A 15,792-nucleotide genomic window follows, 5' to 3' on the forward strand; every position below is an offset into this window, starting at 1 on the left:
CAGTAAATAACTAGTAGAAGGGAATAAGGTGTCGTTCTTTACCAATAAATATTAAAAAAAAGAAAAATCCATTTTAAAATGGCAATAAAATCCTCTTACATTTATTGGCAAAAAAGTAAAATTATGCACCATTCCGCTTCACTTGCCTTGCTGTTGCTGTCGTCTATTTATTCGTTGGCAACGGTAGGTGATTAGCAGGTACACAAAATATCTTACTGGACAGTTGACAAAGCATGCTGGTAACATTCCAGATGACATCTTAAAAGACCTATAGGCTCTTTAATTCATTCAGGAAGAGTTTATAATACTGAAAACACACCTCTACTTGAAAAAAATTCTTTTGAAATGGAGTCTTGCTATGTTGCCCATGTTGGCCCTGAGCTCCTGGGCTAAAGTGATCTTCAGCCTCCCAAGTAGCAAGGACTACAGGTATGCACTATGTCCAGCTTTGCTTTTAATTTAAACCAAGGGGTTTTAAAGTATGTTTGGGATTTACAAAATAGGAGGTCAATGTGTTGGTGACGAGTCACTGTAAGTTACTTGGAAAGAGCACTTGAGGGAAGAAGTTCTAGTCACATGCAAAACCTGAACTTTTAATGCTGTACATGAGAACAAAAACTTTAACACAGTTAGGTAAATCTCTTTAAATTCATTTTTGGAAACTGGGAATCAGAAAAAAACATGCATCTGATTCAAAGTTTCCCTAACTAGCTAAAAGTAATATAAAACCCTGAAATAACTTTACTCAAGCTAAAGTAACATTACTTCTACATTAACCAATGGTTATTTTTAATTCTTCTTTGTTCAACATGCCATTGATAACTGAAAGAATTCACTCATAAGATAAAATGTTTATAGGCATCTTAAGTTCTCACCTACCTGCTGAGCTAGTATTTCACTTTAAGTGTCACCTATTTTCCTTGAAAACAGAAAGCAAGATGGATGTGCTCACTATTCCTAAAGGGCACAAGAGAACTAAGGTGGAAAGTTATTACAAGAAGGCTCTTACACATTTAGCAACTAATGGAAACTGGTTTTCCTCCCTTTCAATGTCTGCCAAATCAATTCAAAATCTTTTATTTGTTATCTCACTCCATTGGTTAAAGTAGTTATGCATTTGCTACTTATGCCACCTCTATGGACAAGAAGAGGCATGAGTAAATATCAAAGGAAACATTTTAAAAATGTGTAAAACATGAAAAGATTTTTTTTTTTTTTGTTTGGTGGTACTGGAGTTTAAATTCAGGGATTTCCACTTGCTAGGCACGTGTTCTACCACTAAAGACACAATTCCAACCCTTTGCTTTATTTTTCAGGTAGGGTCTCACTATGTTGCCCAACTCAGCTTAAGACGATGATCCTCCTATGTATGGTCTCCCACCTCCCACACAGCTGAGACAACAGGCACACAACAACACGCTCAGCTTATAGATTAAGATGGAGTCTCACTAATTTTTTTGCACAGGCTAGCCCTCCAACTGTGACTTTTCCCATCTGTACCTCCTGAGTAGCTGGGACCAGAGGTGTGAGCCACCATGCTCAGCAAAACGTTTTGAAAATAAAAAGTTCTATAAAATGATCAACTACTAGGGAGTACTGGGCATGGTGGTACACATCTATAATCCCAGCACTCATGAGAATTGCAAGTTCAAGGACAACCTGGGCATATAGAAAGACCCTACCTCAAAAACATACCTGACAGTCACAAACTCAGATTTAATATAAGAAAATGGCCAATAGCATAGAACCAGTTCAAACCCCACCCCAAGAGTTCACTTTACAAACTAGAAGAAATTTTATGGCTTTTTAACATAATTCTATAGTTATTCTAGCTCACTTTTTCTTACATTTTCAAAACTAAACAGGAGACTCATCTTATCCTAACTCCATCTTTCTTCCAATGCAGGTAATCTAATCAACTCTCCTTCAAATTCATTCACTCTTCTTCTCTTTGAACACATACTATTTCCACTTTCTCATTAATATATGTTCACCATATTTTTCAAAACAATTGAAGTTTATAGACTTTCATTTAAATTTTATGAATTTTTCAAGGTAGCCAAGAGGAAAAGAAAATCAACAATCTCATTGACAATAATAAACTGGGTTTGTATTTCAGAAAACACAGTTACAGAGAAAATAAATATTTAGATTCTTTTAATTTAATGAGAATTTTCCAAATTGCTATAACCCTTATAATTCTATTAAATAACTAGATAATACTACATCAAATGGAAGTATACATTATAACCAGCACGCCATTTTTCCATTCCCAGGTAGTACCCAAAGTATCGTAGGTAGTTAGGTACTTTAAAAAAATTTGTTAAATGAATGTGTACTTTACAGTTTTTTTTTTCAAGCATAGTACACTAAACACAATGTCTTTTCTTCTGCAATTCAGAATGATTTTTCTGAACCTCAAATGCCATAGTTGTAGACATTGGATAAGTTAGAGGATTTGAGTCTAGTAACAATAACCACCATGATCAGGGCCCTGGGCAAAATTAGAGATTTTTGGAATAAGTGATTTATTCACTCATTCAATGAACTGTTAATATTTATTGAGATCTGATATTATTCTATGATATTCTGATATTATTCTATTGAGATCTGATATTCTATTGTTCTATGACGACAAAGATGTCTACAAGTTTCTCATTTAGTTCTACCTTTCCATACTTTTATTCCATGTCTATCATCTTTTCTATCATCCTTCCAAATCCCAAGTGCTTATCCTCACCATGCCCCAAGTTTCCCTATCAGTTTCTTCCCAAGAGCCCCAAACAGAGAAGTTACCACTACTTTGTTTTCTCTTTCTCCACCTCCTTGAAAACTGGCAAGTCCTTCAGCATCAGTACCCCATGAAGATTATTGTTTGTTTATTTTTATTTTATTTTTTGAGTCAGGGTCTCACTAAGTAGTCCAGGCTGGCCTCCAACTCTCAATCCTGCCTCTACCCTGAAAGTGGCTGGAATTAGATGCATGTATCACCATGTGCAGGTTCCATGAAGATTTTTAAAGGAAAGATAACTTATTTGCACATTATATTTAACAGTACCCTGACATTTTTTAAGGCTAATCCAGGGCTGGGGATGTAATAGCTCAGTGATAGAGCATTTGCCTAGCACTTGCAAGGCCCTGGGTTTGCTCCTCAGCAACCACAAACACAAGGTAATCCACAAAAGACAAAGTTGATTCTTTAAAAGTAAGCTTTATAACCCAAATTGATGGACCATGTGGAGGAGATAACTTGTCCCCTAAATCTACTTTGGAACAACCCTCCCATAGTTATCCCCAAGCAAAAAAACAATAAAAAAACAAAACATAAAAACAAAAAAGAAAAAAATCAAAACATTTATGCATAATTTTACAGTTCTTTTGAAACACTACTAAACCTTGATTTATAAAAAATGATAGGAATAACTGACATTAGGAGGGAAAGGATCTTATTATTAGTCATACTATGACATTCATTTTATAACCAAAGACGCTGTGCACAGAAGGTGCTTTACTGTAGGACTCCTTACTAGTTGTCAGAGGCTATGCAAGAAGTTAGTCCAGTATTCCTTTTTTCTTTATTTTTATATATACATATATAGTCCTTTTGCTTTTTATTTTCCAGTAGAGTCTTGCACTAACTTTGCCTGGGCTGGCCTCAAAGTACAATTCAACTACCTCCACTTCCCAAGAAGTTGTCCAATATTCTTGACACTGAGGATTTTGCCTCTAATAAATAGTACTTAATTCTGACTCAAGAGACCTTTTTTTTTTTAGGTAGGGTCTCACCATGTATCCAAGGCTGGCATTGAACTTGCAATCCTCCAGCCTCATCTTCCCATGTGCTGGGATTACAGGTATGAACCTCCATTCCCAGTTCTAAGAGTCATTTTAAGACATCTTTCAAATAAATTATTTTCTGTTATTTGTTATTAATAATTATTACACAGTGAATATATACCAAATTTTTAAGAGTTCTGAAAAATTAAGGTCTCCCTGTGTTTAATAAAAAAAAAACCTCCAACTAATTGAAAAAAATCACAATGAAAAATAAAAACTACTTACACATTACTGAAGGTTTCTGTCTGAAATTAATACCAGATCTCAATCTGTGAATTCTGCAGGCCTCAGAATTTGAGAAATACTGTACTGAAAAGAGTAAGAATTGTGTTTAAATTAATTCCAATCAAATACTTCCCCCTAATATACCTGTGGATACTTAAAAGTTCTGTTAACAATAATTTTTAAACAAATTTTATTATACATTACTTTCATTTGGATAAGAGCCAGTAAGAAATATTGGAAGATCTGGTACTCTTCCAAAAAACACATTTCAGTGAAGAATACATTACTTTTTAAAAATCAGGTAAAGAAAAGTACGACAGAAAAAAAATCAAAAGAATAAGAAAAGGCACAAAAAAGTAAATGTGTATAGAAGCAAGGAGCACGAGAAGTTTTTTAAATGCCTATTCCTGAGGCATTTATGTATAATGCCTCATTTCTAAAGGAAAAAATACTCATTTAAGACAACTCAAATGTAGACTCAAGAAGCTTCCATATAAATAACATGTTTCTAAGAAGTCAATGCCCAAAAGTACTTTCTCTTTATTATAAACTTTAAGGACGAGGGCTAGGGGTGTGGCTCAAGTGGTAGAGCACTTGCCTAGATCCTAGCTTCAAATACTAGTACCCCCCCTCCCCCTCCCCGCCAAAAAGACTATTTAAACAGCATCAGAGGAGGTGTGGCTCAAGTAGCAAAGCTCTAAGTTCAAACTCCACTCCCACCAAATAAAAAACAACCCAGAATCAGTTATATTTAATCCTTAATGGATACTATAGAGATCTCATGAAAGAACCAAAGTGCAGGCATGAAAATGACCCATGTTATATTATGAGATTCAATGTCATTATCACATTTTTCTTTAAATATTCTTTTAAGTTAATAAGGTGCAGTTAGAAGTAATTCTAAACACCACATGGAAAGATGGTGCCACCGATAAGGACTTAAGAGCACAGTCAGACCAACTGTGTTATGCCAATTCACTGTAGGTTAGCTTCCTACTCCTGATATACCCACATAACGAAATAAGTTTCAGCAAATAAAAGCTTTTACAGGAAAACAAGTTGTAGTGCAGGGATCACAAACACACCAAGAGCCAGAAACCATAGCTTTAACCAACCTGGAATATCTACTAATAAAACAGCAGCGCCAAAAGGCAGGAGCAAGATTTACCTAATTTGGTTGGCCCTGGATACATATGTGTCTGAGAGAAGCAAGAGAGAAAGGGGGAAAGGGTCTAAATTATTTCAGTCAATAAATGTATTGATAAAATGTATTGAAATGGAAGGTGAAAATAATGAATGAGAAATAATGTAAGCATAATCTTCTCAATTTTTGGACTGCTAAAAATGGCCAGAAAAGTATGTCTTCCAGGATCAGGTATGAGATTACAGATTACATTTCTGTAATCTCAGCTACTTGGGAGGCAGAAATCAGGAGAATAATAGTTTGAGGGCATCCCAGGGGTGGGGGGGAAAGGAGAGACACCCCCCACCTCAACCAGTAAGCCAAGTGTGGTATCTCATACCTGTAATCCCAGCTACATAGGAGAAGAATCACTATTCAGGCAGCTGGGCAAAAAAAAAAAAAAAAAAAAAAAACCACAAGAACTTTATCTGAAAAATAACTAAAGGAAAAAAGGTTGGGGCATGGCTGAAGTGATATAGCCCTGCCTAGAAAGCAAGAGGCCCTGAGTTCACACACCACTATGCAAAAAATGACAACAACAAAGTAGTTTCACTGAACAAATATGGAGGGGCATATGTTTTTTAGGTATTTCTAAAATCTTATTACTGACAGGTAAAAAAGAGAAAATATAGTGACCTGGTAAAATATTTCTTAAAATTCAACATGAGTATCAGATTTTCTAGCTAAAATAGTCTATGGATATGGAAGTTCCTCCAAATTTTGAAAGTAGGTTACTGTACTGCTAAACTATCAGGCTTGTTTAGATTCAAGTATCAATGATGAATATGCAACAACCAATTCCAAATATATTTTCTGCTATTTTGAGTTTCTTAACACAGTAAGAATATTGTTTTGACCATGACCTTATGTTCCACTAAACTTAGTATTTGTATTATTAATCAAATAACGTTGAACTTTTTTAGAGTTTATAGTCACATTCATAATAACAAATGTTTCCTTTGACAGAATGAACTTCCAAAAACTTTCCTCTGATTCCGTTAATTGTATGAAAAAAACCAAACCATTATCAGAATGGGGTGAATTTTTATTTGACAGAGAACCTGAGGTTGATACGAATGACATCACTTCAAGTGTTCACAAGCTTGTTCTGCTAATGGACAAACTGCCAAAGCTACTGCTGTGCTTTCCAGACATGTGGAAGAACACAAGCTGCAGAAACCAGTAAAACCTATCTACTAGAGCATCCTTTCATTGTAAAGGGAGCCAATGTCCACAGCATGATACACCAACGTGCTTTCCACTGCTGAGTGTGTTAAACCATTATCTTCAGCACAGATTTCTTTCAATTGCTATTAATTATAATGAAACTTTTACTTTTGAGATAACCATAAGTGCACAATCAGTTGAAAGAAACAGTAGAGACCTGGTAAACCTTTTACCTAGTTTCTCCCAGTGATAACATCTTGCAAAACTGTAATACAGTATCAGTTGGGATAGTGACAATGGTACGATTAACAGTCTTATTCTAAGTTCCCTTGTTTTACTTATACTCATCGGGTATGTGTGTTTATATATATTTAGTTCTACGTAGATTTATTTCATGTTACTGTCCCTAACCCCTATGGAGTGGTATATTTTTATCTATGAAAAGGAAAGATGTTTCCCAAAATAGCAACTCCTTAAAAAGGGGTTGTGTGTGTATGCGCGCACGTGTGCACATGCGCAAAAATAACCAAAGTGGAAAGACTTGCTCATCACATTTATTCAGTCATCTAGAACATTACATTTGAACATGATTATACAAATTTTATGCAGACATATACATTCACACAAAAAAACAAGGAAGACTGACAGTGAACATTCAACAAATCACAATGAAGACTAGTCTACTTAATTCTGAGAAATGTTTTCCTATCACAGATAAGTTCTAGAATGGAAACAAGTGAACAACAAAAAGTAACATGACAGAACAACTACAATAGGGATTCCTAGATGTATAAAAACATAAAAAGAACTCTTATATTTTGTTCAAGGGCAACTCTGTCCCTCATGTGGAAATTAGGTAGGAGCCAAAGTAGCTACTATGGTCTTGAGAAAAAAAATGGATCTGTCTGGACAGAACAGGAAGAGACTCGAAATACAACATTAATATACAGATACCTCTTCTCTCCAGATAGACTATAAACAATTCAAAGGTTCCTATGACTTCTGTGTCTCCTCATTTCCCCATATGCATAGTAGTTATAAACACATGGTAGGTGTGTAAACGTTTATCAAATTAATAAGGTCAGAACAGTAGAAGAAAATAGGAACATAAAAATACTATGGAATCATAGGTTTTAGAACTAGGAGGGTCCAAGGAGATTTTCTTTCAATTAATCTTTTTGTAATTGAAGAAATTTTATAATTAAAATACAATAGCTTGCCTAAGACCAAATAACCCCATTTATGATTAAACTCTCATGGCTTTAATTTGGAATTCTACCATATTCAACAATGGAAGGAAAAAACCAAAATTCCTTGAGGAGACTAGTGGGTTAGTTAGTGAACGTGGGCTTTGATGGCCAAAAATGTTAATATGTAAGTAGGAGAAGTTAAACTGGTTGACAAGTGGGACAGTTAGCAGTTAAGAAGAGAACAAATAACAAAAATAAAACAAAAGCAAATAGAAAAAGAAGGAAGTTGAATAAAGAGACATAACAAGAACAGGAGTAAGAAAATAAGGGGGAAATATAAAAGAATTAAGTGAAGAATAGTACAAACATGGGAAGGAGAAAGGTGAAAAATGAGTAGAGAGGCAAGTAAAAAAGATCTTACAGAATTTTTAATGCTACATACATTTTTAAAAATAAACTAGGAGATTTACTATTATCATAGTGAAATCAGATTACCTAAAAATTAATAACAAAACCCAACACCAATCAGCACTGTTGGTATTCAGTACTAGACATAAAATGCAAATGTATAGTGCTAACTGATCAGGAATGAAAGTGAAATCTGCTTTTAAATTCCTTTCTTGCACCATCTTCTTTTTCTTAATTTCTCATATACATACCACCCTCTTATCACAAACTTCTTACTTCCTCTATGAATCGTCATATGGATTTGTTAGCTGGTATCTAAGCTGTTGCCAGCAGAAGAATTTGTTTCTCTCAAAATAGTATTGGATTTTCTTCTCTAATTTTACAACTATACATGAACTACTCAAAATTGCAGATCTGCTTTGTATTGTCCAAAAAAAATTCGCAAAATTTATAATTCTCTCATTTGTTAGTGTTACTATTTCAATTTCTTAACTATTTTATGTTACCACCCATTTAAATAGATTTCAAAATTTACTTATTTGTGGTGGTACAGGGGTCTGAGTTCAGGGCTCACACTTGCTAGGTAGGTACTCTACCATTTGAGCCATGACCTGAGTCATTTTTGCTTTTAGTTATTTTTCAGGTAGGATCTCACACATTTTTGCCCAGGGCCAGCCTCAGATCATACAGTCTCCCATGTAGCTGGGATGGAAGGCATGTACCTCCACAACTGGCTTACTGATTGAGTTGGTGGGGGTGCGGGGGAGATGTCTCCCTAACTTTTTTCTCGGGTTGCCCTCAAATCATGATTCTCCTGATTTCTGCTTCCTACATAGTGGGATTACAGAAGTGAGCCATGATACCCAGCCTTCAAAAGTTATTAAAAATCCCTTTCCCTTTTTTCTCACAAACTGTTAAAAAAATGGTATCTGAAAAGGACTCTAAGAATACTTAAAAAACAACTCTGAGAATTCCTTCTATCTAATGATTGATATCATTTTTTGAATTTGTACACGTACTAGATGAGCAAAGATTATAAACAAACACTCATTCAGAGGCCAAAATACTAAAATACTTCGAAGCACCATGAGTCCTACACATAATTAAATTTTGAGGTACTACATTACATTTGACAAATGTAAATAAAAAACTAACCCAATGTTGGTGATGCTCTAAGAAAATAAGTACACTTGGCAAGTGTTAACAGCACTTTGAAGTGGAATGATTTTTCTAAAACAACCCAGTGATTACTTAAAACTGATTGTACTCTTATCAACTAATTATATTTTGGTGAAATCATCTAAAAAAGACAACTTCTTAGCTGATCTCATGGAAGCTGAAAGTAGAATAGTGGTTACCAAAGGCTAGGGAAAGGGGAAACAGGAAAAAGTTGCTCAAGAGACACTAAGTTGTAATCAGATTGGAGAAATAAGTTCTGGTGTGCTACTGTACAGTACAGTAACTGCAGATAATGGTGTATTTCAAAAAAAACCTAGAAGAAAGGATTTTTAATTTTTCATCCTAAAGGAATGACAGTTGTTTAAGGGAGGTAGATTTGAACACTGCACAATGTATAAATGTACTAAACTATCACATGATAACCCACAAATATGCATAATTTTATGTCAATTTAAAAAATAAATTTAAAAAAGACGGTCTGGGGCTCAAGTGGTACAAGGCCTGCCTAGCAAGTATAAGGCCCTGAGTACCTCAAAAACCTCAAAACCCCAGTACCTCAAAAAGTTAATTAATTTAAAAAGTTGTAGGGGAAATTTTTTAAATCAAACTATTTATCTAAAGATCATTTACAATAGTATCGCCTTGGAAACTTCATGGAATATGTCATTCTCATTCTCTCTCTAGAAATGACATGCTTTCAGTTTATTGACAGTGTATTACTTTTCTAATAAACCTTACTATCACTTTCACTATAAAAAAAAAGTCCCAAAATTTTAGGGCAGCATACACGTATAACCCCAACTACTCAGGAGGTGGAGGTAGGAGGTTTGTAGTCAGAGGCCTACAGGGGCAAAAGCATGAGACCCTACCTGAAAACAAGTAAAAGCAAAAAGAGCTGGAGATATGACTCAACTGGTAGAGTGCTTGCCTAGCAAATGCAAAGACCTGAGTTCAATCCCCAGTACCACATAAAAAACTAAACAAATAAAAAGATTCATGGTGTTAGTGTAGAATAGGACCTTGAAAATCCTCTGGTTTAACTGAGCATGGTAGTTCACCCCTGTAATCCCAGCTACTGAGGAAGTGGCAATCAGGAGGATCATGGTTCAAGGTCAGCCCAAGCAAAAAGTTAGGAAGACACCATCTCAATAAAAAGCTAAGGTTGGTGGCACAATGTCTGTCATCCTAGTTACATGGGAAGTGTGAATAGGAGGAATGATGACATCATTCCTGGCACAAACTAAAAATAACTAAAGCACAAAGGGCTCGGGGCAAGGCTTAAATGGTATAGGACCTATCTTGCAAGCATGAAGTCTTGAGTTCAAGCTCCAGTACCAATGGGGGAATAGGAGGGAGGAAGTCTTCTTGGTGAATCTCATCATTTTATTGATGAGGAAATTAAAGTCTAGGAAGGCTACTTTGACTTGCCCATAGTAACACAATTCATGATCAGCAGGTTATGAAACTCCTTATCCCTGATCTTGTGCTACTACACCACATAGATTATTCCACTGAAGCCTGAAACAGTTCCAGAACAGACAAGGATAAGCAGATCCACTTAGCTGAAGGACACACTGCTTTTGCTAAACATTCTGATGATCAGAGCAGCCCTAGACAAAGAGTGCTTTCTATTCTTTAATTTCCCTTAACCTATTTTCAGCAAACCAATCTCCAGAAACTTCCCTTTCTTCTTATTCCCAAGAAAACGTATCAGTCCTGTTAAATGCTAATTACTCTCAAATTTATCTCATGCCTCACCACTGAGATCTAACGTGCCTACATGATAACTCTATCAATATATCTACTACCCAAAACAGGCTATTTCTTTGGCAGTCCTCCACCTTTAAGCCTAATACCACTTCCCTCCCATATAAATTCACTAGGAAGGGCATAAATTTGAACCTGGAATATTTGACATATTCTCTCCTTCCTTGTTTAGTTTTCCCACTTTAGCATTTTTCACTAACATACATATCTTACTTATTTTATTTATTCTCTATCTCCAGAAGACTGTAAGTTCCACGAGGGTAGTGAATTTTCTGTTGCATTCACTACTGTACAACCATCACCTAGAACATCAACTGGTGGTCAATATTTGTTGAATGGATGGATGAACAAACACAGATAGACGTAACTGAAGGGATAATTCTAAAATGTGGCAGATATGGCTAAATACCATGGAGCAGTCAGAAGCAATGAAACAGAAACACAGACAAATTCTTTAATTTAGTGATAAATGAAAAAAGTAAACAAAAGAAATCCTGAAAGGAATCTATGGCAAAACAGCATTTATATAAATTAAAAACATACATACCCCAAACCATGCTATAGTTTTCAAGGATATATTCAGGATGGTATACTGAACATGTTAAACATATTAGGATGGATACCTATGGAAGAAAAGGAATGGAAATGAAGATGAGGGGATAAGAGCATAAAATAAAATTAAAGCTGGGCCCCAAATGAGCCAATGACAGAAGAGACAATGAAATGATGAAGGTAAGAAGAATGATTCCAAAAGCAAAAACCTTGAGCAAGCAGGAGGGTCTGATCTTACAGGTAAGCCTTTATATCATGATAAAAATAAGTTACCCATAATAAACGTCTGAGTTACCAATAACCTTTATGAATATGCAGGCATTGCTAATGCAGGATCTTAACCTTCTTTGGGTCATGAACCTCCCTGAAGATCTGATTAGTGCTAGTGATCTTCTTGCCCTTAAAATACACAGATACATCTAAAACATATCTAAACAGCAGGTGTTTAGGTGAAACTTTACACACAACTTAAGAGGTTCACTTAGTTATGCTCCCCAAGCTAATACACAGACATCTGGGGGGGGGGTTGTTTGTTTTTAGTTCTTGTTCTTTTTAAAATATAAAATACATCTAAAAAGAGTACAAATCCAGGAATATGCCACTATTATAAGTAACTCCCAGGTCAAGAAATAGAGTATTACTGGTATCAGAAGCCCCACCAACTTTCTCAAAGAGAACCACTATCTTGAATTCCAACAGTAGACTAGTTTTGTCTCTTCCTGAATTTTACATAACTGAAACATGGAAGGACTCACACAGGGCACATTCCTTTTGGTCTTTTTTCACTGTACAATATTCTTGAGACTTAGCATATTCATACACATATTAGCAGTTTGTTCATTTCCATTTCTGTATGGCTTTTCACTTTTACAATGACAACTTTTAAACAAACTTAAACAATTTTACTTATCCATTTCATTGTTAATATACATTTGGCATATTTCTAATGTTATGCTACTATAAGTGATTACAAAGTCATGTATAAATTTGGGCTTGGGGGGGTGTGGCTCAAGTGGTAGAGTGCCTATCTAGCAAGTGCAAGGCCCCGTGTTCAAACCCCACTACCGCAAAAACAAAAAAAAAATTATACATGTCCTTTGACACATAAATGCATGCATTTAAAAATGTCTACAACAAGTGAACTAAACAGAACTTTCTCAAAAGAAGAAATTCAAATGGCCAGAAAACACATGAAAAAATGCTCACCATCTCTAGCAATAAAGGAAATGCAAATTAAAACCACACTAAGATTCCACCTCACCCCTGTTAGAACAGCCATCATTAGCAACACCACCAACAACAGGTGTTGGCGAGGATGCGGGGAAAAAGGAACCCTCTTATACTGTTGGTGGGAATGTAAACTAGTACAACCACTCTGGAAAAAAATTTGGAGGCTACTCAAAAAGCTAAACATTGATCTACCATTTGATCCAGCAATACCACTCTTGGGGATATACCCAAAAGACTGTGACACAGGTTACTCCAGAGGCACCTGCACACCCATGTTTATTGCGGCGCTATTCACAATAGCCAAATTATGGAAACAGCCAAGATGCCCCACTACTGATGAATGGATTAAGAAAATGTGGTATCTATACACAGTGGAATTTTATACAACCATGAAGAACGAAATGTTATCATTCGCTGGTAAATGGATGGAATTGGAGAACATCATTCTGAGTGAGGTTAGCCTGGCCCAAAAGACCAAAAATCATATGTTCTCCCTCATATGTGGACATTAGATCAAGGGCAAACACAACAATGGGATTGGACTTTGAGCACATGATAAAAGCGAGAGCACACAAGGGAGGGGTGAGGATAGGTATGACACCTAAAAAAATTAGCTAGCATTTGTTGCCCTTAACGCAGAGTAACTAAAGCAGATACCTTAAAAGTAACTGAGGCCAATGGGAGAAGGGGACCAGGAACTAAAGAAAAGGTTAGATCAAAAAGAATTAACCTAGAAGGTAACACACACGCACAGGAAATTAATGTGAGTCAACTCCCTGTATAGCTATCCTTATCTCAACCAGCAAAAACCCTTGTTCCTTTCTATTATTGCTTATACTCTCTCTACAAAATTAGAAATAAGGGCAAAATAGTTTCTGCTGGGTATTTAGAGAGTGGGGGGGGAGAGGGAGGGGGCAGAGTGGGTGGTAAGGGAGGGGGTGGGGGCAGGGGGGAGTAATGACCCAAGCCTTGTATGCACATATGAATAATAAAATTTTTAAAAATATGGTATTTATACACAATGGAATTTTATGCAGCCATGAAGAACGAAATGTTATCATTCGCTGGTAAATGGATGGAATTGGAGAACATCATTCCGAGTGAGGTTAGCCTGGCCCAAAAGATCAAAAATCATATGTTCTCCCTCATATGTGGACATTAGATCAAGGGCAAACACAAGGGGACTGGACTTTGATCACATGATAAAGCGAGAGCACACAGGGAGGTATGAGGATAGGTAAAACACCTAAAAAACTAGATAGCATTTGTTGCCCTCAACGCAGAGAAACTAAAGCAGATACTTTAAAGCAACTTAGGCCAATAGGAGAAGGGGACCAGAAACTAGAGAAAAGGTTAGTTAGTTTGAGAAGAATTAACTTAGAAGGTAACACACATGTATAGGAAATCGATGCGAGTCAACTCCCCATATAGCTATCCTTATCTCAACTAGCAAAAACCCTTGGTCCTTCCTATTATTGTTTATACTCTCTCTTCAACAAAATTAGAGATAAGGGCAAAATAGTTTCTGCCGGGTAGTGAGAGGTAAGGGGGGGAAGGGAGGGAGCGGGGGGTGGGAGGAGGGAAGGGGGGGAGAAATGACCCAAACATTGTATGCACATTTTAAAAAAATAAAAATGTCTATGAATGCCAGTCATGGTGGCGCACGCTGGTAAATCAACGAGGCAAAGAGGATGAGGCAGGAGGATCACGAGTTTGAGGCCAGCCTGGGCTATACTTGATAAATAAATAACTAAATAAAAATGTCTATGAATGAAATTGCAGGCATATGTGGTATATGCGCGGTCAACTTTGGTAGATGTCAGTTTTTCAAAGTGCTTGTAATACAACCTTATGCTTAATGGGTAAGAGGGCTTAGAAATAAGTAAACATCTTTTCTTAATTTTTAATAAACAAAAATATTTCTCTATTGAGAAATATTGAGGTTTCTAAAAATACTGGTTTGCTGTTTCTATTTTGATTAAGTCATTGCTGAATGTAACTAAATAAAAATCATAAAAAGTAGTATAGCAAGTTATATATTATAGAATCATTTGGGTCAAATTAAAATCTTAGTTCCAACCAATACTAGACTATCAGGTAAGCAAAAACGTACACATTTTAAGAAATGGAAATTTTGCTGATTTTGCCTACCTTTTGCTTATTTTGCTGTTGATAATGATTTTGTGTGGAATTACATTATTGACCCCACAATGGTTTCGATGCTTGGTGATATAAAGGTTTAGAAACTATAAAACTTAAATCCAAGTCTCTCATTTATTTATCTGACAAATATTTATCAAATGTTTATTGAAATGGACAGGTGCTCCTTTTATTTTTTACTGTTCAGCAACTGAGCCAGCTCCCTCCCTGTATTTAGAAAATCTGATAGACATGTGTTTGGAAAGAAGCTAGACCCCAGAACCAATCACAGAAACCAAAAAACCAGATACTTGCTGTCATTACTTCGAGACCAGGCACATTGAATGGTCAATTAAATGTGCTCATATATAATCTGAATGTAGAGCTAAAGTTGCAAAGACAGTTTAAAATTCACTCTTATGGTTCTTTCTGCCATGTGATACAAGAAGTTGGCAGTCACTACCCAAAAGAGGGACCTCACTTTAACCTGACCATACTGTCCCGATCTTGGACATACTGTCCCAATCTAGCAGCAAGAACTGTGAAAAATCAATCTGTTGTTGATAAACCAAAAAATAAATAAATAAACAATCATTTTTAGGTCAGCGACATACAGCACCCAGTGTCATTATTTCAATGGCGGCATCAATGGAGTCTTCAATAGGAAAATGATACTCCTATGGCTATGGACCAGTCCTGAGATTTGTTTGTTTCCTAACTGGGTCTGCTTCTCCAATCTTCCAGTCACTTTCAAAAGCTAACCAATATCCTCCCAATAAGTTCACTGTCTTTTGCTTCAGCTAACCAGAATTTTCTGCTGTTTTCAAGAAAGATCCTAAAATGGTACCTACAGACTCTTTTGGCAATGGCAACACAAAGAAAAAAAGACATGTTTCTGCCTTATGAAAGTTTAAT

The 15,792-nt window shown here is 35.9% G+C and overlaps 1 protein-coding gene across 8 annotated transcripts in view; it reads right to left on the reverse strand.

The window, feature by feature from the left end:
• The window catches only part of Dennd4a (DENN domain containing 4A), a 133,950-nt gene that overhangs the window by 95,308 nt on the left and 22,850 nt on the right, over positions 1–15,792 (reverse strand). For 2 of the 8 annotated variants that reach the window (XM_074066239.1, XM_074066246.1), the window contains 2 exons: positions 11,504–11,579; positions 4,063–4,146 (listed from right to left, as the gene is read on the reverse strand). The exons of 2 other annotated variants lie outside the window; for them this stretch is intronic. The gene's annotated coding sequence lies outside the window, so the exon portion shown is untranslated. Of the gene's footprint in view, positions 1–4,062; positions 4,147–11,503; positions 11,580–15,792 lie in introns of those variants that run through there. 4 more of the 8 variants (XM_074066238.1, XM_074066240.1, XM_074066242.1 and 1 more) reach the window with 3 other exon arrangements.

Source organism: Castor canadensis, chromosome 2, assembly GCF_047511655.1.
Source record: "Castor canadensis chromosome 2, mCasCan1.hap1v2, whole genome shotgun sequence".
NCBI classification, from domain to species: Eukaryota; Metazoa; Chordata; class Mammalia; order Rodentia; family Castoridae; genus Castor; species Castor canadensis.